Source organism: Loxodonta africana, chromosome 20 (assembly GCF_030014295.1).
Source record: "Loxodonta africana isolate mLoxAfr1 chromosome 20, mLoxAfr1.hap2, whole genome shotgun sequence".
Taxonomy (NCBI): domain Eukaryota; kingdom Metazoa; phylum Chordata; class Mammalia; order Proboscidea; family Elephantidae; genus Loxodonta; species Loxodonta africana.
Window position 1 is genome coordinate 44,371,448 of NC_087361.1, and position 22,487 is coordinate 44,393,934.

Below are 22,487 nucleotides of genomic sequence, written 5' to 3' on the forward strand. Positions count from 1 at the left end.
ACATTAAGCAATCATCATCCAGATGTAGTTTAATTCTCAGGTCACTGTTTATTCTCACTTCCTTCTGCTCTATGAGCCTTGATGGAGAATTCCTGCACTCTACCCTTTGCAGAAGAAACCTTCGTATGCTGAACATAACTCTTAGTCTCCTCTCAGCATGGTCGCCTCTTACTTACCCTTCTTTTATACAACACGGAAACTCTGTTGGCTTGGTGCTTAAGAGCTATGGCTGCTAATCAAAAAGGTTGACAGTTCAAATCTACCAGGTGCTCCTTGGAAACCCTATGGGGCGGTTCTACTCTGTCCTCTAGGGTTGCTATGAGTCAAAACAGACTCCATAGCAGTGGGGCTTTTTTTTTTTTTTTTAATACAACACATTAATTAACCCTTTAACAGATGTTATCACCCTCCTCTGATTTGCTCTCATTTTTCATGAAACTCTTTAATGGCAGAGTACATATATATATATACATTCATATATGTATATGAACACACACACAAACACATACACAAAAAAAACAAAGCACTGTTGAATATGAACATAATTTGAGATTTACCTCATTGTCTCTGAGCGCACTGTTGCCACTTAGAATTCAGCAAGGTACTTGCTTTCCCCAGAGCTGCATCACTGATCATAGCTAGTGTATTACCTACTATGATACTTAGTTATGTTTTTGCTACCTGTGCACATCTTGCAATTTACATTTTAGGAAATACTTTCCTCTCCTTATCTTTCCCTCATGCACCATTAATGCATGTTGTTTTCTGTGCCTTTACAGTCTCTAGATCACTAAGCATTATCCTGTCAGTTTTAAGTCACTTCCTTTCCCTCTCTTGCTACTGAAAGTTATCTGAAGGGTTAAGGAGCACAGTTGATATCCTATCATCTTGATTTGAGAGTTTCTTGTGTTAAATGATTCACAGCTTAACACTCACCACACATTTCTAGAAAAAGAATTTCATTAATGCAGTCGTCATTCTGGTTACCATTAATTGAATAAAGCATGGAATTAAAGCTCATGAGTTTTTAAAATTTTTCAATGGCTCCAAACTGTCTAACAAATTAAGTCCATTTACTTGTTCTAATATTCACCGCTATTCATTATTTGATTTAAATGTGTTTTTCAGGCTTATCTTTGTGGTTTTAAAAAAGGGATAGTGTAGGAATACCCCACCTTCATTGCTGCTTCCTTTCTTCCTCTCTAGCCTCCTGGGGATAAGTCAAAAGGTACCACCAGCCATAGGCTCAGGAATCCACACAACTCCCCAAATTTCAGATCAGCTGGGCTCTCTCTTCCTCTCCAGCCACTCAGAGCTAGGTCAACAGGTTAGAAGGTCTCTGCCCTTCAGATCAACTGCCAGATAGACAGAGGCCAGACTTTGCTGGCTCTCACTACCCCTTATAGGTTCGTTAATTCTCTAAAAAGGTTCACGAAGTTCACTGAGACTATTACCTATACTTACGTTATCCATTTATTATAACCAGAAAGGATATAAGCAAAGAGATGTATCAGGTGGGGGCTGGGAGAGGTTCGAGCATGAGGTTTCCACCTTCTCCCATGCATGGATGTTCTTGCCAATCCAGGAAGCATCCTATAAGTTCCTCCTTCAGGACTTTCATTGTATCATTAATTGTCAGTGATTGAGGCCTCATTACACAGTCATATGCATGACTAATTTCATCATGCACCCCTCCCTTCCTGAGGTTTGTTGTCAGGGTGGGGGTCCATGTAATGCCTACTCATTTGCATATATTTAAGTGTTTTCTGGCCATTTTAGAAAACAAAAGTCACCTTGATTGCTGGCAAATTTCAAGGTTTTTTGTTTGTTTGTTTTGGTAAGCAGAGACAAAAGCCAAATGGAGATCTTTGTCCCACACAACTTTTGACTACTTTTATAACCTGTGAAGAATAGACTATGATATGCTGGTGTAGAAAGGGAGGAAGACTGAAATGGGTGGAATCAAGAATTGATTTTATTGATTCATGCAGTCATAAATCCACTCAATATTTATCGTTTGCTGTGGAGTTCCTGGGTGGTACAAACAGCTAGACATTCCAGGTGCTAACTGAAAGGTTGGAGATTGGAGTCTATTCTGTGTAAGTGAATTAAAAAAAAAAAAAAAAGGCTTACCTATTAAGATCTGAAACGGCCAGTTTGAGGATTGGCACCATTCCTTCTTTGCCAATTCTGTCTTCACCCTAGTGGCAGCCATCTTCCATACTGTTTCTAAGAGAGGAGTGTCTGGTAATGATGACACGACTATACTTCAGCGCCTCCCTGTCACATACCCGTGTAATTGCCACACTGTAACCTGATAAAAGAAAGAGAGTATACCCTTTTAAGCCAATCACCTTACAGAGTTTGGCACAGGAAGTCCTTCTTAGAAGTTCTACTATAGGAATCCATGCTTCGTAAGTTTCTGCCAACTGGAAGCCCTGCCTTAAAATGATCTACCAATCCAGTAATGTCTTTCGGTGACTTGAACTTGTTAGTACCAATCAAGTGACATGTTTCATATTTATTGATTCCCCCCTATAAAATGTCACTGCTGAGTTGCTATTTCGAATTACTGGTTCCACTGTATGGAGTTCACTCTATTCCTAGCTCGAGCTGTCTCTTTCTTTTCAATAAATTTCTCAGTTTTACATTAATCAGGGTACGGATGGTTACTCTATGACAACCCAGAGACATCTCAGAATAAAGGCCTTGGGATCTAATTCCAAAAAACCCAGTCACTGAAAATTCTATATAACATACGTTGACATGCATGGGGTCACCACGAGTTGGAATAGACTTGACAGCAACTGGTTTTAGGACAGACATTTTGTAGATGCTGGAGAAACAACGATACAATGATATTATGAAGTTTAGGTTTTGGAGATAAATAATTACAAATGCAATTAAATTACAATTCTTACCCTTAATAATAAGGGGTGAATAGGGCATACATGGACTTCAAGTTCATTAGAAAAACTTTTAAAACAGGCTTGGATGGGAAGTGTCTTAGTTTCCTAGGGCTGGTGTAAGATAAATACCACAAACTGGTGGCTTTAAAGAAGGAAAGAAGAGAAATTTATTTTCTCACAGTTCAGAAGGCTAGAATTCTGAATTCAGGGCACAGGCTAATGGGGAAGACTCTGGGGTAAGATCCTTGTCTCAGCTTCTGTAGCCCGATGTTCCTCTGTTGCTTGGCGGTATTCACTTGGAATCTATCTTCCCCAGTTTGTGCTTGCTTCTGTGTGTTTACTCTGTGTTTCTACTCCGCTCCTTAAAATTCACAAGTGATTTGGTTTAGGACATACCTATACTGATATGGCCTCATTCATGTAACAAGGAAAACCCTATTCCTAAATGGGAATAAATCGGAAGGTATAGGGGTTCGGATTCCAACAGATGTTTTGAGGGGATACAACAATCCACAACAGTGAGAGCCATCAAAAATCTAAGTTGAGACATTAAACACAAATAGAAGTTAGCTTTGGGAGGAGGAGGGTATAAAGGTATACAGGAAGAAGGAATCACATGATCAAAATACTTGAGAAAAAAGAGGAAATACCCCCTTTATTATTTTGAAGTATGGCAGAACATTTCATGAGATGGTACTGGAGCTCAAGAAGTACTTTGTGTGCATAGTTAAGTAATTTAGTCTGTGAAATAAAAGCATCTAGTGAAATTTTTTACAATATATTGAGATTAATAATAAAATATTAATAATTAAAAAAAACTTATTGGGTGAGGGACAATGTTTACTTTAGTTAAAAAAAAAAAAAAAGCCAAACCCGTTATCCTTGAGTTGATTCCAACTCACAGCGACCCTATAGGACAGAGTAGAACTGCTTCATACGGTTTCCAAGGAGTGGCTGGTGGATTCAAACTGCCGACCTTTTGGTTAGCAACTGCAGCTCTTAACCACTGCACCACCAGATCTCCTAGTCAAGTTAAAATGAAGATACAGTTATTGTTACAACTAGAAATGACAAATATTTCATTGACTCTGCAGTTCTGGAGGAAACCCTGGTGGCGTGGTAGTTAAGTGCTACGGCTGCTAACCAAGAGTTCGGCAGTTAGAGTCCCCCAGGTGCTCCTTGGAAACCCTGTGGGGCAGTTCTACTCTGTCCTGTAGGGTCGCTATGAGTCAGAGTTGACTCGACAGCAATGGGTATGGGTATAGTTCTGGAACTTGACAAAGAGGTCTAGACTGGAGATATAGACTTGAGACTCCTCATCAAAAAGATGAGTAGAAAAGCCATACTAGTGAAGGAGATGTCGCATTGAGTGTGTTTGAATTGGAAGAAAAAACAAAAGCTGCAAGGAGCTTTGGCCAGAGAGAAGGAATGTAAGCTAAGAGTGCGAGCTGTTTCTGAAGATATGGAAAATATATTTTCGTGACAGGAAGAGTGTTCAATTTAATTAAATTCAATTGAGAAACCAAATAGAATCATATTTGAAATAAAAATCTGTTCTATAGTAACACAATAAAAAAAAATAGTCACTATGAAATGACCAGCAGAGATGTGAAAAGGACCATGAATAGAATGGATATTGGGTAAGCAGAAGGTAAAAACAAACAAAAAAAAAACAAACCAAACCCAGTGTGGTAGAGCAGAACTGCCCCATAGAGTTTCCAAGGAGTGCCTGGCAGATTCAAACTGCCAACTCTTTAGTTCTTTAGTTAGAAGCAGTAGCACTTACCACTTCGCCACCAGGGTTTCCAAAGTAGAAGGTAAGAGATAGTAAATAGAATCAGCTTTATCAAAAAACGTGTGTAAACAAAATGAGTATTCAAGGCAGTGGCTGGGAGAAATATCTGAAACCTAGAAGGGATTTTATTTTCAAATGAGCGAGAAATAAGCCTATTTAAAAGTAATGGAAAGAACCAGCAGCAAGATTTTGAAGACAGAGGAGAGTTAATAATAAGAGCAAAAGTGGCTATAGGAGTTCCAGAGTGGTGCTAGCCCTTGCAAGTTAATAATCTCAGTGATAGTGGTGATGATAATCTTAATAATAAATGACATGTAAATGTCAAGCAAGGTCCCCAGGTGGTGCAAATAGTTTGCTATTTATGCTCCACCACTAACCTAAAGGTTGGAGCTTCAAACTCATCCCATGGTGCCACAGAAGAAAGGCCCTGTGATCTGCTTCTATAAAGATTACAGCCAAGGAAACCCTATGGAGCAGTTCCATTCTGTAACACATGACGTTGCCATGACTTCACTTAGACTTGAAGGTCTGGTTTTAGTTTATCTGTCAATCATCACGGCTGGGGGTGGAGGCAGAGTAAAAACTAAGGGAGATGAGGAAACACATGGTGGTCCACGGCAATTATCAGATCCCATGGGTAGAAATGGTAAATAATTCCTTCTCTGGCAGTAATGTAATCTGTGTTTCGCCCAGCTGGTTCTGCTTTCTGGGATATCTCCCTGGCCCACTGAATTCTCAGGCCTTGGCTATGTTGCTTTCTGTTCAGTATCCTCCATGGCCATTTGTAGAAATCATCTTCCTTTGACCTGTGTTGGACCTTCTTGGATCCATATTGACATGTAGTCTGTGTTTGAATGGATAGGTTTGGGGACATAAGGGTTGCTTTAATAGGTAAATTATAAAAGAAAAAGAAAAGAAAACAAGTAAACAAGCAAAAACAGAACAAAACACCTAGTGCGGTCTAGGCTAGATAACACAATGCCCTCAAGAAATTAGTAGCCTTCTAGTCTAATTGCTCCCAGTCAATTACACCTTCAGGAGATCAAAGAAAACATTCTCATTTGGACTTGACTCTGAAGCCTGAAGATTTTGGTCATTTGCTTACCAACTTTTGTGCTCTGTACCCTATTCTCCCATCCTAATTGAGGCTGTCATGAGGCAGATTCCATGAGGCGGTGGAAGTCAAGACATTTAATCTTATTTTTGTTTTGTTTTACTGAACTGGCTCTCATTGCCAACAGAAAACTAAACATAAAATGCTGGAATATTTTTAGGGCTACAGTCTTATTTTTGTTAAGTCTGTGGCTTTGGGAATATAGCTTATAATTATTTCAGTTGATGTACAGAAGTAGTTGACTTTTTTTTAATCTTGCAAATATTTATATCCAGACCAGAAGACTCTGAGCCAATTTAGATTTCAGGCCACTGGTAGACTCTCTCCCTGAGTGCCTCCTCTCTTGTATCTCTGTTTGAAGATTACCTACCTCTGGTCAATTTCATCTCAGACCTAGGAGTCTTCTGAAAGCAGCAAACAATGCACACAAACCTTCCTGTATGTTCTTATCTTTTAAAGTTAAACTGCACACTCACTTGGCATGTCGTTTGCAGAGATAGCCGATATTACTCCTCTCAGGTCTCTTATCATCCTCCCTGTATCCAGGGGTTTGTGCATCACAAACCCCTGCCGTGTTCAACTAACCCCTGGTCGTGTGAACGGAAGTGGGGTGTGCCTATGTCACGTCTGGGCAGCAGCTTTAAGAACCAACACATGATTCACCATATTCTTTTTACTCTGCCTCTGAGATTTTGGAGGTATGTGTCCACATGGAACATATGTAATGCCAGCCTGGGTCCTTGAGAAACAATAGCCATCAGAGTTCCTTGTAAATCCATGATGGAAGTAAGATGTGAACTGCTGCATAACTCATACCCTGACAGATAGAGCTTACTTTTAAATATAAAATTAGAGTCACTAGCTTTCCAGTCTATAGTATCTATTGACTTAGTACTTGCTACTTAACTTGCTTGATTCAATGCTATGTATTTTAGATTCTTCTACTTCCGGTAACCAATGTACCAACAAAACCCACTGCCGTCAAGTTGAGTCCAACTCATAGTGACCCTATAGGACAGAGTAGAGCTGCCCCATAGGGTTTCCTTTACTTAAGCAGACTGGCACAACTTTCTTCCGTGGTATGGTTGGTGGGTTCCAACTGCAGACCTTTTGGTTAGCAGCCCAGCACTTTAGCCACTTGCCACCAGGGCTCCAGTGACTAATGTACAGGTAGATAAATCAGCATTACTTAGAATTAAGCTTGTCTGGAATTAACAAAAAATGTATACTAACTCTGGCATATACAATATGGCAGCTTATTTTTCTGTCATATCAAATTGTGAAGAGGTGCAGTACAGGCTTGAAAAGGGCTGCCAGGTGTCCTAGACTTATGAAAATTTTTCATTATATTACTCATTGAACATGGTCACTACATTAGACAGTGTGAAGCATTGCTTAGATCACCCACTGTTACAGGATGTGTTGTCCCAGTTGTTGGGCGAGCTGTCACCACACAGCTGTCAGCCCCTTAGGTTCAGAGATTGCTTCAGCAGCAAAAACTTGACTTCCCCAAGATCTCATGTCAAGATTAACCCATATTCAATGACTTATTCATACAGGAGTATAAAGCCCTGGTCACCTCAACCCAGCATGATTTGGACAACTCTAGCTCCATAGGTCTCATGGGGTTGTCCGAGGTTGTCATGGGACCTTCACTGCAGCTCTACTTTTCTCTCTGTTCAATCCTGCTTCCTTTCCCTACCTTCTACAGTGGATGATCCCAACGGCACCACTTAATAAATGTGCTGTATGCCAAACTCTATTTCAGTGTCTGCTTCCGAAAGCTTCAACTAATAATAGCTTCCATTTACAAGATCTTCTCATGGTGACTTCTTCAGTTCCGACCACTATGCCCAAATGCCATCTAGTAAAAAGAAAGAAAACAAAGTATTACTGCTTAACTCTTTCCTTACACATTCCAGCAATTGCTCAGATCATAACTAAGGGTCCAGAACTGAGTGTCAAGACTAGAAATAGTTGAAAACTAGACTAAGAAATGCAATTTTTATTTTGTGTGGCCATGTTCCCTGACAGAATAATTTCTTAGGTCTTTCATCCATTATGATAATATGTTATATGCCCTATAGGTCATCTGGACAATTCTTGTGATGTCATGCCTGAATGGAGTGGGTAGGTAAAAAATTAGGAGAGTGTGCCCTTCAAATAGTCACTGTGTAATATTATTTTCCAACAGGGGGAAAAAAGGATTATTTGGCTAAGAATTTCTTCAGCTTGAGCACTTTTTTTGTTTGTCTGTTTGAGAACAACTTATTTAGCTGGATATAGATCATGTTTTCAAATTTCATTACTGAGTTCTATTCAACATACTTTTAGTATTTACATGCTATATACCAGGCACTGTGCTAGGCGGTGGGATGCAAGGCATTACAGTAGATTCAAAAGCTTTGCTTTAATGGTTCTAGCATATAAGCATTTGGCTGCTAATCGAAAAGTCGGCAGTTTGAATTCACCAGCCTCAGGAGACACAGGGGGCAGTTCTACTCTGTCCTATAGGGTTGCTTTGAGTTGGAATCGACTTGAGGGCAATGGGTTTTATTGTCTACTTAGCACAACAATTAAAAGAGCATCTAATTATTATATTACTGTTGTCAGCTGCTGTTTCGTCAGCCATGACTCACGGTTATCCCATACACAAAAGACCCAAATACTCACTGGTCCTGTGCCATCCTCATGGTAGGCTTTGGATCAGACCAGGGTCCACAGGATTTTCATTTGCTCATATTATGGTAGTAGGTCTCATTCCTTTCTTCTAAATTTTGAAGAAAATATTTTATGTTAAAATACTGTTTTTCCTCTTTCTTTTTTTCATTATTACTATCGTTCTGAATCTACTTTTGAAGCGTATTACTTTATGATTTAGAATAACAGACTGTGGAGTGATACTGTTTCATCACCCACAGATTGACTGTAGGCAAGTTATCTAATTTATCTGAACTCTGGTGTCCCCCCATCTGTAAAATGGCACTGCTAATGGCATTTCTCTTGTACGGTGACAGGGAGGACCAGTGAATTAGCCAAGCACTTAGAACAGTGTCAGGCACATAGTAAGTGTGTATTGTGATTCTTCTTATTGTTACTATTATCAACACACTTCCATATTCTTCTTCCTAATCTACTTTCAGTGCATACTGAATAGGGGTGTGGTAAATCAATAAACATGTGCCAACTTAAAAATAAAATGAAATTTTTCTGGATGGAGTGTCTCCTTTTATATATATATAACCAATTTGGGGTTCACCTATGTTATTTTATTTGATTTTTAATATATATATATACAAGTCTTTCAGTAATTTTTTCAGTGATATCAGGATGAACTTAAAATCAAATGCATCCATTTGATTTTTACAGTCAATTTCATTTTGATGACTGCTCTCAAACTTTAAGAATTTTTTTTTTTTTTAATTTCTGGTCTGATAATTCTGAAATCTACGCCATATCTGAGAACTGATGCTTGCTCTTATTCTTCAGACTGTGTTCTTTATTTTATTTTTTTGCCTTTTAGCATGTCTTGCAGTTTTTTTGTTTAAAGATGTATCTGGTAAAAGGACCTGAGATATATAGACCTTCAGTGTGAGGTCTTATCTTTATCTGGCTAGGAGTTAGACTGTGTTTACTGATTGTTTTAGCTGTGGTGTCAGAGGCTAAATCTGTTCTACTGTCGTTACTTTTTTTGTCTCTGGGTTTCCCTAGAGACTTCTTCTTAAAAAGGGTCCAGGGCTTAAGTTCTTTCAGCTTTTACCCCCTGTTATCATAGAAGATCCATGTTGATGTGCTGGTAGGACGTGAGGGAAGGGGAAACATTGTATGATTGAATCTTAGTGCTGTAGTGAGCCTGTGTCTCTTGGTTGTTACCTTTACAAGTGTTCCTGAGCTTTTTTTTTTTTTTTTAACCCATTAAATGAGATAAGAAGGCTAGCAGGGCTGGAATTGGGACTATATCTTCCCCAATATCAGTTAGAAAATCCTGGTGGCGTAGTGGTTAAGTGCTATGGTTGCTAACCAAAGGTTCGGCAGTTCGACTCCACCAGATGCTCCTTGAAAACTCTATGGGGCAGTTCTACTCTGTCCTATAGGGTCACTCTGAGTCGGAATCAACTTGAAGGCACTGGGAATATCAGTTAGGTGTCTTTAAAACCTGTGTTAATTGTTGTTATTGTTGTTGTGTGCTGTCAAGTAGATTCTAACTCATAGCGAAGCTATAGAAGAGAGTAGAACTGCCGCGTAAGGGCATCTTTACAAAAGCAGATTGCCACATTTTTCTCCCACAGAGCCACTGGGGGTTTATAACCACTGACCTTTCAGTCAGCAGACAAACATTTAACCACCGCACTACCAGGGCTTCTATTTATGTTAATTAGGATCTGGTAAAGCATTTTCCCTTGAGGAAGAACAGCAGAGCACTGTGGACTTATTTCGAAATGGTTACTTTTCCCTTCCCCCTGCCAGAGGTGGGAGAGAATTCTTCTCCATTGTCACAATGAGAACTGGTGGGGCTGCTGGAGGTAAAAATTGATGAAATTTGCTGCTCTCATCCCAAGACTAGGTTTCCGGGAGTTCTTATCACTGAAGCTAATACATGCTAGTCTCCAACATTCAGTCAATTATCTTTAAGAAGTCTTACCTAATGCTGGTTCCAGAGGTGGACATTTCCGATCCCAATCAGCTGAAATTCTCTGTATCTCCTTATATCTTCAGACTTTAGGTAGTGGTTTGTCATGTGGTCTTGATTCTGAGATAAAGAATTGTTGATTTTCAGTTTTTCAGCTTTTTTCTTGTTATGAAAATGGAAGTTCAGACTTCCAAGCTCTTTATATATCAGAACAGAAGCTCACTTTTCATTTAGCTACTAAGCACTTCTTGAAATAAGTAAATTTACTTCCCTTTAATTGTAGACTATTTAGATAGAAATATTTGCTATGAAAATTTCATTCTCTGTTATGGTCAGAATAACTTGTAGTTTACTCTTGGCTTCAGTTCATAATTGCTGTGCAGCCTTATTATTCTATGTCTTTTAGTTTCCCTCCTCTATTCTGAGAATAAATATATCAACTAACATTTTTTTTTACAACTGTAACATAATAATTATTATCCAAACCCAAACCAAACCCATTGCCATTGGGTCGATTTCTACTCATAGTGACACTATAGGACAGAGTATAACTGCCCCATAGGGTTTCCAAGGAAAGCTTGTGGATTTGAACTGCTGACCTTTTGGTTAGCTGCAGAGCTCTTACACTGCACCACCAGGGCTCCAATAATTACTACAGGAAAATAGTAGAGGTATTAATAAGAGTAACAGTATAGTAAAAGTAGCAGCAATAATATCAAAAGAAAAAAAAGCAGGTAAAAGTTTTGAGAAGGCATTGTGGTACGTATTTTATTCATGCATTGTGATAAGCATTAACTCATTTAATATTCACAGCAACACTTGAGGTAGGCCATACATTACCCCATTACACAAATGAAGAAACCAGTTCAAAATATTAAGCCGCTTTCTCATGCTACCCAGATGATGTGTCTGACTAGAATTCTCATCCAGAAATTTCCGTACTAGTCATTGCACTACACTATAAATATAAAGGAAAAGCAAAAAACAATACAACAAAAATGAAACAAAACAAAAAGTCAGCCAGCAAATGTTAGCTTTTTCCTTCATCTTTACAGTGGCTCTCAAACTTTGACATATCTCAGAAATACACGAGAGACTTCTTGAAGTATGTATTGCTGGATTCCTCCCTCAGAGTTTCTGATTCATTAGGACTGGGGGGATGCCCAAGAATTTGTGTTTCCAACAATTCTCCAGGTGATGCTGATGTTGCTGGTCCAGGGACCACACACTGAAAACCATTTTTCTAGGTTGCATATAAAACCAAAATCAAAGCCACTGCCATGGAGTTGATTCCAATCTATAGAGACCTTATAGAACAGAGTAGAACTGCCTCATCAAGTTTCCAAGGATTGGCTGGTGGACTTGAACTGCTGACCTTTTTATCAGCAGGCGAGCTCTTAACCAGGGCTCCAGAGGTTGAATATACAAAGAAAAAGCTTCTAAATTTATAAAGTACCCTTACTAAAGGAGGTGTAGATACTACTTATACTTAAAGAAAGGCAGGCTACTACCTAATTTGAGTATTTCATTCAAAAGATATTTCCTGATGTCTAAAATTTTACCATTAGACAACCATTCCTTTCCATCATTATATTTTCGTCTTGTTAAACTGCAATTAACTTTTGAGTTAATTATTTAGTTATGGCCACTTCAGTAGATACAAATAAAATACAAAGAAGAGAAATATATGATCACTGACTTTAAGGTGCTTAAAGTCTGGAGAATGGAACTGAACTTATAATCAAATAAGTTAACAAAGCTTATAGATCTTACGTGAAAAGGCAAAAAGTTTTCATTTAGTCATAAAAGCAGATGACACTTTAAAATAATTAGGTATGGGGTACTTGAATTAGGTGAGGAATTGGGCAGAAAAGATGGGTAGAGGAAATGATATTTTAGCTAAAGTCTGAAATCTGATTTGTTGTTGTTATTAGGTACTATCAAGTCAGTTTTGACTCATGACAACCTATGTACAACAGAACAAAACACCGCCCAGTCCTGCGCCTTCTTCACAATTGTTGCTATGTTTAAGCCCATTGTTAAAGCCACTGTGTCAATCCACCTCATTAAGTGCCTTCCTCTTTTTTGATGACCCACTACTTTATCAAGCATGAAGTCCTTGTCCAGGGACTGTTCCCTCCTGATAATATGTCCAAAGTAAGAGAGACAAAGTCTCACCTTCATCACTTCCAAGGAGCATTCTGCCTATACTTCCTCTAAGACAGATTCATTCATTCTTCTTGCAGTCCATGGTATATATGATATTTTCCACCAATACCATAATTTGAATACATTGGTTCTTTTTTTGGTCTTCCCTATTCATTGTACAGCTTTTGTATGCATATGAGATAATTGAAAATACCTCAGTCCTCAAAGTGACATTTTTGCTTTTTAGCACTTGACAACTTCAATATTTTCTCTGGAAATTCAATTAGGTTTACACTAATCAGAGTAAAGGGCTTAGGCTGGTGGAGTGTGGAATGGAGGGAGAGTCCTACAGTATGTGAGACTAATTACATACATAGGAATTAAATTAAGAACATTCTCGTATATCCAATAAAGCATTTTGTTGAACATGGGAAAGGGATTGTTGTGATCAATCTTGTGTTTCTTTTTTTGTATTGCTAAATTTATGAATGAGTCTCCACATCATAGTTTATTTGATAATATTTGTATTAGTTTTCTAATGCTGCTGTAATAAATTACTACAAACTTGGCTTAAGACAACAAAAACTTATTATCTTATAGTTAGTGCAATAGTTAAGCTCTCAGCTACTAACCAAAACTTTGGAAGTTCAGACCTACCCAGGTACTCCCCTGGAGAAAAGACTTGGTGATCTACTCCCATAAATATTACAGCCTAGGAAACCCTATGGGGCAGTTCTACTCTGTTATTTAGGGTCACTATGAGTCGGAATCCATTCCTTGGCACACAACAGTGACTACCTGATTAGATAAGACCAAGGCTAATCCAGAATATTTTTCCCATCTCAAGACCCTTAATTTAATCATATCTGGAAAGTCCCGTTTCCCACGTAGGTTATCGTAGTCACACGTTCTGGTGATTAGGCTGTGAGTATATTTGGCTATCTACTGTAGCTTCTTTAGCCCTAAGTTAAGTATTTCCACTGACTATATATCTATTAAAAGAAATTATTGTTTTCTATTCATTTTATATAGGTATTTTGCCAAAGGACACATTGCAAAGACATAAATAAATCCCATCCCAGATCACAACCAGAAAGCTCTTAATAGCAATTTATCTCATTATGACATTTGTAAGTCATTCCATCTTCCATCAAAATCAAGGCTTAGCTTTACACATTAAAAATGGTATGTAAGGGTAGTTGTTAAGAAATAAGATTTATCTTTACTTTATAGTCTTCCTCTTTTAGTCATGACATTTTTCTTTTGCTTTCACTGACAAAGGCATTTTTAAAATAAATTCCATAGCCTAAACCTTACAAAATAAAGAGATTAGAAAGTCTTCTTTATAACTCCTCTTGGGTTGATAATCTTTAACATAAAGTAAATACTAATCAGTGATCAATTAAAATTTGTTCACAAAAATTATTATATAATAAAACGCTTTATCTGAGGAACTCATTATTACTATTAATTTTGCTAGCTTGGCATTTTGTTTTTGTTAGCAATAAATCGTAAAAATTAAATATGTTCTTCCATCTATTGATTTAATATTTATGTATTGAATGTTTACTATGTAGATACTTAACATAAAATTTGTGTATGTGTTAAATTTACCTATTAAGTTTTTATTATGTTCTAGTTAGTTAGGTCCCTAGGTGACACAAACGATTACAGTCTACTACTAACTGAAAGGTTGACGGTTTGAATCCAACCAGCAAGCAATGCTGTGGAAGAAAGTCCTGGTAATTTACTTTCACAAGATTACAGCCATTGAAAAACCCTGTGGAGTGTGGTCTACTCTGAAACACATGCGGTTGTCATTAGTTGGAATCAACTCAAGGCAATGCCCTTGGGTTTATGTGCTAGGTACTGCGTTCTGCTAAACAGTGGCCGTATAAAGATGAATGAGACGCTGCCCCGGGCCGCAAGAAAATTGTTGTCTAATTGAAAAGATAAATATATGTACAAAGAATCAAAGCACAGAATTCTTGGTACTAAGAGAAGTCCGAACACAGGAGCATGTCTGCACTCTGAAAGGAGGGCCAATTCCTGCATGCCTGGGAAGTCACCCTTGAAGGAAGTGAAGAAACTGGCTAGAGGACAAAGTAGGAAAGACGTTACAGGTAGATCATAGGTCAAAAAGCATTAAATTTCAGTATATTTTTTAGAAAATTGCACATTTCTTACAGTCGATTACAGGAAAGAACGCTAAGAAGGTAAGTAGAACCATATTGTGAACAGCCTTGAATGTCAGGTCACATTTTATCTTGCAGAAACTAGAGTTGTGGTTGGTAATGAGAGGAGTGCCTCAGATTTACCATTGAACTCGTTAAAACAGCCACTTTCATTTGAGAAAAAAATCCAGTCCTTACTTGCTCACTCCCCAAAGTAGCTAAAGATAGAGAACATGGAAATTGTCATTAGTCTGTCCAAATACAAAGGCGTTGAGAACCAATTATGATTATTATTTCAAAGTTTTGATAAGTTTCACACATGATTCTATTTTTTGTTTGCTTGCTTCTGAATCATGATTTATTTCATAAGATTCAGAATATTGAAGTATTCTACTTAAGCACCAGACATACAAATGTATCAGTGTATCAGATTCCAGTCTGCGCGACAAATCTCCATAAACCTAGCAGCTTAAAACAACACGCGTTTAGTATGTCCCAGTTTCCATAAATCAGAAATCTGACTACAGTTTAACTGGGTTCTCTGAATCAATGACTCCCCTGACTACAATCCAAGTGTTGGTCAGGGATGTGGTATAATCAGAGGGTGGGCTGGCACGACTGTTTCTAAGCATCTCACGTTGTTAGCAAAATTGATCTCACTCAAGGGGAGAGCATACACAAAGGTGTGAATGCCAAGGGAAAGGGATCATTGATCCTAGGTCTCTCTGTCAAAATGACATATAAAAACAAGTCACTGCTAAATATCTGGAAACCTCCACTCTTGAAGCATTCTGAAAGAAAATGTAAAAGTTAATTTCAGAATGCCTGAGTAGAACATTTTTTCTAAACACTACATTCATCAAACTTCAGTGACAAGGATGAAAATATAACTTTTATTATACAGAAACTTAACAAGAACTAATAATCAAGTAGAATTCTAACATCAATAAACAAAAGAAAACTAATGGTGTTCTTGAATCATATTTAGGTTATTTTACATTAGATGTCTTTATGAATATACATATAGCTTAGTGGCAGAGCTTGACTATACACACATTCATGCAAAATTATATATATACATACATGTGTGCATACATATTTATATTTTATATTGATATTTATATCTGTATGCAATGAGCCCAAGATGAAAAATGGGCTAGTGGAGGGTTGTAGGAACTTTGGTGGCACAGTGGTTACGAGCTTGGCTGCTAACCAAAAGGTTGGCAGCTCGAATCCACCAGCCACTCCTTGGAAACCCTATGGGGCAGTTCTGCTCTGTCTTACAGGGTTGCTATAAATTGGAATAGACTCAATGGCAACTGGTTACGTTTGGTTTTGGTTTAGAAGGCTGTGTGTCTCAGTGATTAATTGGTGTCACTCAGTGAGTAGATCACAAGCTTGTATTTACTTGCATAGCAGTTAGGACATAGATGAATGTGGTAAATTCATGGTGGGATCAGTTTCCCTCGGACCCCTGTCCCAGGGTGAGTTTACATAGGAAATGTCTTCTGTACATGTAAGGCTCCAAGATTATGTTGCAGGTGAAAGGCCACGAGGGTTTTTTTTTTTTTTTTTTTGTAGTGTCAGAGTGCGTGGGAATGGGGAAAGGAGATAAGAGGAAGGGACCCTTGTTCAGCTGCACCTGGCTTGACCATCCTGTTGTGAAGTTATGTTTAAATACAGACAGCCTGGCAGTTCTGTGACCATGGGTACATGACCATAAAGAACATTTCTTATCCTATTAGCTACAAATTTAATTAGTACAGTTAAATAGTCATATGTAGTTATCGAGACAGAGAAGTTACTGTGGGCTCAGAACAGGGAGGAAGCTTTCTCTGATAAGCAGAGGGGACTGGGAGAGAGAGAGAGACCCAAATCTCAGGCTTCCTATCACAGAATGCTCTGAGCTCAAGGTCTCAGCTTAGGCAGCCTGGATAAGGAATCATAAAGACAGACCACTCTCCCAGCACTTACACTTGTATGTTTTTTAATGCTAGTGAGCTCTGAGCTGGAAACCTTATCTTGATGGTAAATAGACATTTGTGTGTCGAATTGTTGATGATCATAGAATTGTATTAAACATAGGAAAACCCAAAACAAGTTTTATAATGATGTCAAACACTGCATTTTTGCTGTAATAAGTGTAATGGATCAATCACAAACTCCCTGGGAGAGGGCAAGTGTTTCCCACCTTCCAAGGTTTTCCAGGAATGATGGATCTCAGTGAATGCACCTCATTCACAGCACATCTGTCAGCAAACAGGACATGCGCTGCAGTCCCCAACACAAGGGATAACTTCACACTGAGTGAACAGATGACAGATTTTCCTATCAGCTTCAGGATGGTCAGCAGTTATGACCATAGGCAGATGAGCCTGGGACATATCAGGGTTTTGTATCAGCAGAAATATCGAGTTCTTGAAGTTAACTCGCATTTGGAAGGGCTATAGCATATGGCCTTTATTTGGCTTTTATAGCATATAGGAACACTATAACGAACAAGTCAAAGCTGTTCAGGCTCTGTCCAAAAAGGGCATTTTTTAAGTTGTCTATACAATTAGTAAAACCCGTTGCCGTTGAGTCGATTCCAACTCCCTGGTGCCACAATGGTTAAAGAGCTCAGGCGGCTAACCAAAATGTTAGCAGTTCGAATCTACAACCTGTTCCTTGGAAACCCCTATGGCGCAGTTCTGCTCAGTCCTGTAGGGTTGCTATGAGTCGGAGCTGACTTGACTGCAACGGGTATATAACGATTACGCTGTGGATCATTCTAATAGTTAGGATGCTAATTTTGGATGAAATCACAACCGTTATATGAAGCATTGATTAAATTATTTCTTGTTTATTATTATGATTTGTATTCAACAACATTCTACTTAGAGAACTTGATGAAAAGCAAAAGATGGAAAATATATGCGGTGCTTTGAGCATCATTTGGTCAGGAAATTTTTGTTTGTTTTGATATCTAGTGTTGCCGATTTTTTTGTGTATATACAGAAAATAAATACTTATAACTTATCCCTACTATTTTGCTTTGATCAGCTTCTCCAACCTTGTCTTTCTTACTTTCCTGTGTTCCCATATTTAAACGTGTACTGTCCTAAGCATGTAACAAGCTCAAAATCATTTAAAGTGGATTTTTTATGGACCTGAATTCGATGGAACGTTTCCAAATCTTGTCACCAACTTTATTTATTTATTTTTTAACTTCAGTCTCTCAGTGTTTTATTAAATAGAATCCACATGCGATTCATTTGCAAGCATACACTGTGTAAAAACTTTCTGGCTGGTTCCTGATTAGGTCTTTAAGCCTAAAATATTTTCTTTCAATAGTCAGAGTCAAACACCAGTATCTCACGATAATATATTTAATAGAAAAAACATAAGTAACTGATTAACTAAACAAACAAGCTAATTGCTTCACAGATCATTGCTTTTCTACTGCACAGTAGTTTTTTGTTCAGTACTTGAAAATTGCGAGGCTTTTTATCATATAGAGCATAAAAAACAAACCAAACCCATTGTGTCGATTCCAACTCATAGCGACCCTATAGGATAGAGTAGAACTGCCCCATAGAGTTTCTGAGGAGCGCCTGGTGAATTTGAACTGCCAACCTCTTGGTTAGCAGCCATAGCAGTTAACCACTACACCACCAGGGTTTCCATGTAGAGCATAGTTCCATATAATTGTAAGTAAGTGTTGACATGAACTGTATTCACAATCATCTCCAAGTATCATAATAGCCATAATGAAGAATATAACCCATTGGTTCTCTCCTTCTGTCATTTATTGGTGTATTTAATATTAGTAGAGTATTACTTTTTGCCAGACATATTACATAGAACGAATCAGTTCTGTACCGTGGATGCAAAAAAAGGAGTGCGGTATAATAAGAAATCAGGTACATAATACATACTTTCTATTAGGGCATTCTGAATATGTTAATATTTATGCCTGCTCTCCTCATGTGGCTTTGTAGGGTAATTGCCCATTTCTGCCTCATCCCCATCCTGCTTCTCCATAGCTCCATCTGCCTCAATGGCCAAATTTTATACTACAAGCTCCAGACCTTCCAATCCATTGTCATGGTAATTGAATCAGAAAGTTGGTACATCACTGACGCATTGAATCCACAAACGTGTACACCCACTACCATTGAATTGAATCCGACCTCTACTGACCCTATAAAAAGGACAGAGTAAAACTGGGTTTCCAGGGAGCAGCTTGTAGATTTGAACTCCTGACCTTTTGCTTAGCAGCCAAGCTTTTAACCACTGTGCTACCAGGGTTCCATTTAATCCACAGGCAATTATAACCCCAAAAAACCTATTGCCGTACAGTTTATTCTAACTCACAGATACCCTTTAGCAACACTGTAGGGCAGAGTACAACTGCCCTATACTGTTTCCAAGGCTGTAAATCTTTAAAGGAGCAGACTAAACCTTTCTCCTGTGGAGTGGCTGGTGGGTTTTAACCAGCAACATTTTGGCTAGCAGTTGAGAGTTTAACCAGGGCACCATCAGGGCTCCTTATAGGCAATTATGATGTATACAAAATGGGCTTGGAAAGATGATAAGTTTTAAGCACAATTTCTTTCATAGAAATTCAAACTAAGACTATATAAAGACTTGGACTTTGAGCTGTGTAGAAGTCCTGAAAGGTCTTGATATTGAGTTAGGACAAGAGAAGCTACTATGGGCCATGTTTTCTCGAACTTGGGAGAGCACATTACTCTTCATTAGGATCTATGTTTCATTGGACATTTTGAGGACTGTGACAGGTAAACTCAGGTTAGTTGGCCTAGGAATTCACTAAGCAAGAGAAGCTTTGAATGTGTAATTATTCAAGGAAACAGGGCTTTGAATACTTTATAATCTTGGTGAATGCGAGCCTACTTTAGTTGTGAAGAAGATGAATTTCCAAAAGATGCCAAGCCTCTTTGGTATTAGTCTGTGTATGACCCATGCCAGGAGTAAACAGCCTCTGCAAAGCATGTAATTTCTAGGCATGAGTACAAAACATACCAACCCCAGCTGTAAGTGGGCTTTCAAGAAGAAATTACCCCACTGCATAATCCTGAACAGTTAGGCTTTCTATCCAAGGAATGCAGTGTTTTATAAAACAAATGAGGGAAAATGTTGTTCCTGATGTTATTAAGTAATTGGTCAGATCTATTATCACTGACACACAGCTTGTTGCTTTAGAGTGAAAGCCAGGTTCACGATGTAAGAATGGGTGTTGGGTATGTAGTCAAAATTTACTTGGTGCCAGCCATAATGCAGAAAGTAAACGACCCAGATATACAACCGGTATACAGAAAAGATTTGGTATAATAATAAGGCGTAAATACTAACATATCCAGAATGACATATTTAAACTGTAGTAAAAAATAACAGTATATTGAGTTTGCTACAGGTAACTACAACACTAGCTCTTATTCCATATGCTTTTTTTTTATTATGTGACCTATGGAGCAGTTATAGTCTCTCTCTTTGAAACTGAGTGGATCTTTGTGACTATGTCAACATATTACACAAAATGCCATGGCCTCCCAACTTGCTGTTTGGGATACTTGTTTTTGAAATAAAGCTGTCCAAATTAGAGAAAGCAGAGAGAGTTTATGTGAGGCAGTGTGCATAAGTTTGAGCCGATAAAATAGCTGAGGCCCAAACAGATAAAAAAAAAACAGATATTAAAAAGATATTAGCTAGGATAAATTGCCAGCTATGTAAGGTTGCCATTTTGAATGTAGACCCCAAAGCTTCTATTTTATTTGCTTCAGCTCACTCTTAAATCAAGCATCTCTGATTTTTAAGCCCTGTTCAAACCCTAAATATCTGAACAAAATTTATGACTGTTGCTTTGTATCTTTTGGCTACTAAGTTTCATGATTTTTTTTTTAATTATTTTTGTTGTTGAAAATATACCTTTTTAATTCAACAATTCCTACATGTACAATTCAGTGACATTAATTGTATTCTACCAGTTGTACAACCATTCTGATCCTCCCTTATCCAGCTGTTCTTCCCTGTTATCATAAACTCACTGCCCCCACGCCCCAGTAGATACAATCAGCAACTGATATTTTGTTCTGTCCTTGATTTTTTTATTCCTTTTCTCAATGGGACATACTATTGCAATTTGTCTACTCTTACTCCAATTTTTTACTTAAACTGTGTTAGCAGTAATTGTATTGACTGTGAATTCCATAGAATTCAGAAAAATGAGAAATCATAGCAGAGGCAGTTGTATAACATGTTTGTAACGGATACTGTGAGTATCGGCTAAATAAACATGCATAATAATTACAAGATGACATATTTTTGGATTGGTGCTCATCTCATCCATACTTCCTCATAATGGAAATTTCTTGAGTTCTAGTCTATGCCCAGAGTCCTGGTGGTGCAGTGGTTAAGCATTTGGTTGCTATTCAAAAAGTTGGCATTCGAGTCTACCAACTGTCCCTTAGAAACCCTATGGGACAGTTCTTCTTTCTCCTGTAGGGTCGCTATGAGTCAGAATCTGCTTGATGGCAATAGGTTTCATTTTTTTTTGTTTTAGTCTGTGTTACTGAGGCAGCCAAGGCTTGTACCATGTAGTTATCTGTACAGAAAAAACAGTAAAGAGAGACAAAACCAGAAAATTCCTTGTGACCTATGTAGACTTAGTGACAAGGTTCATATCAAGGTTAGCTGAATTAATCAGATTATCTTTCTAAATGTTTTATTAAATACAGAGAATCATTGAGTCTGGAGAAAGTCATATTGAGTTTTATGTAAATCAAAATTACGAAAAACTTTATGAAGAAAAGGACAGAAAATTCAAGTGAATTGGGGGATAGAAAGAAAACTTTAGAGTGTGAATAGGTCAAACAGAGCAAGTAAGAATAAATGGACATAAATCCCTGTTGTTAAGTTTTCCATGGTGCCCCTGAATCCAGAACTAGCTATAAAGCTAATCATGATTGGTGTCTCCACCTCTATCATTATGCACTGATCTCTACCACCTATTGACCTCAATTCCTTGCAACCAAAAAAGGCAAAGTGAAATGGATTCACAAATATGATCAATAAGGAGCAGACAAACCCAGTTAAGGATATGACAATTGAAATCAGTCTTGAAGAGTGAACAACCATCCAGTGGTGGCAGAGGACTTTTAAGGCAACGAAAACAGCATAGTTAAAATAATGAAACATTCAGATTTAGAGACTATAACTATTTTAGAGTAACTGAGGCAGGGCATTCTAGATAAAGATGAAGTCGGAGGTAGAAGCAGAACGCTCATGATGGAGATCACATGTATCTCAGTCTATGAAGTTTGACTTTGAAACTGAAGGTAATAAAATCACAAAAGACTTTATGCAAGGAGAGGCACAGTTGAATTAGTATTTTACAAAGAACACTTTAGGAATATTGAAAGCAGGGAGGTCAGTGTACACTTAGTTGATGACATTAACTCAGGTAATAGATGACGGTGGTAGTGCAAGCAGACACAAAATTGTTAAGACCTTACAATCAACAGGATCTGGTGACCTATTAGATGTGAGAAGTGAAGGGATCTGAAAAGACTTCCAAAGTGTCAGATCGTGAGGAATTCCATGAGTAATAATAAATTCAGTTTTGGTCATGTGTCTCCTGGTCACACTGGACCTCTCACCTAGTTTCTACTATTAAAAATCTTAGGTACATCGTTGGTTTTTCTTTCTCTGTTACACC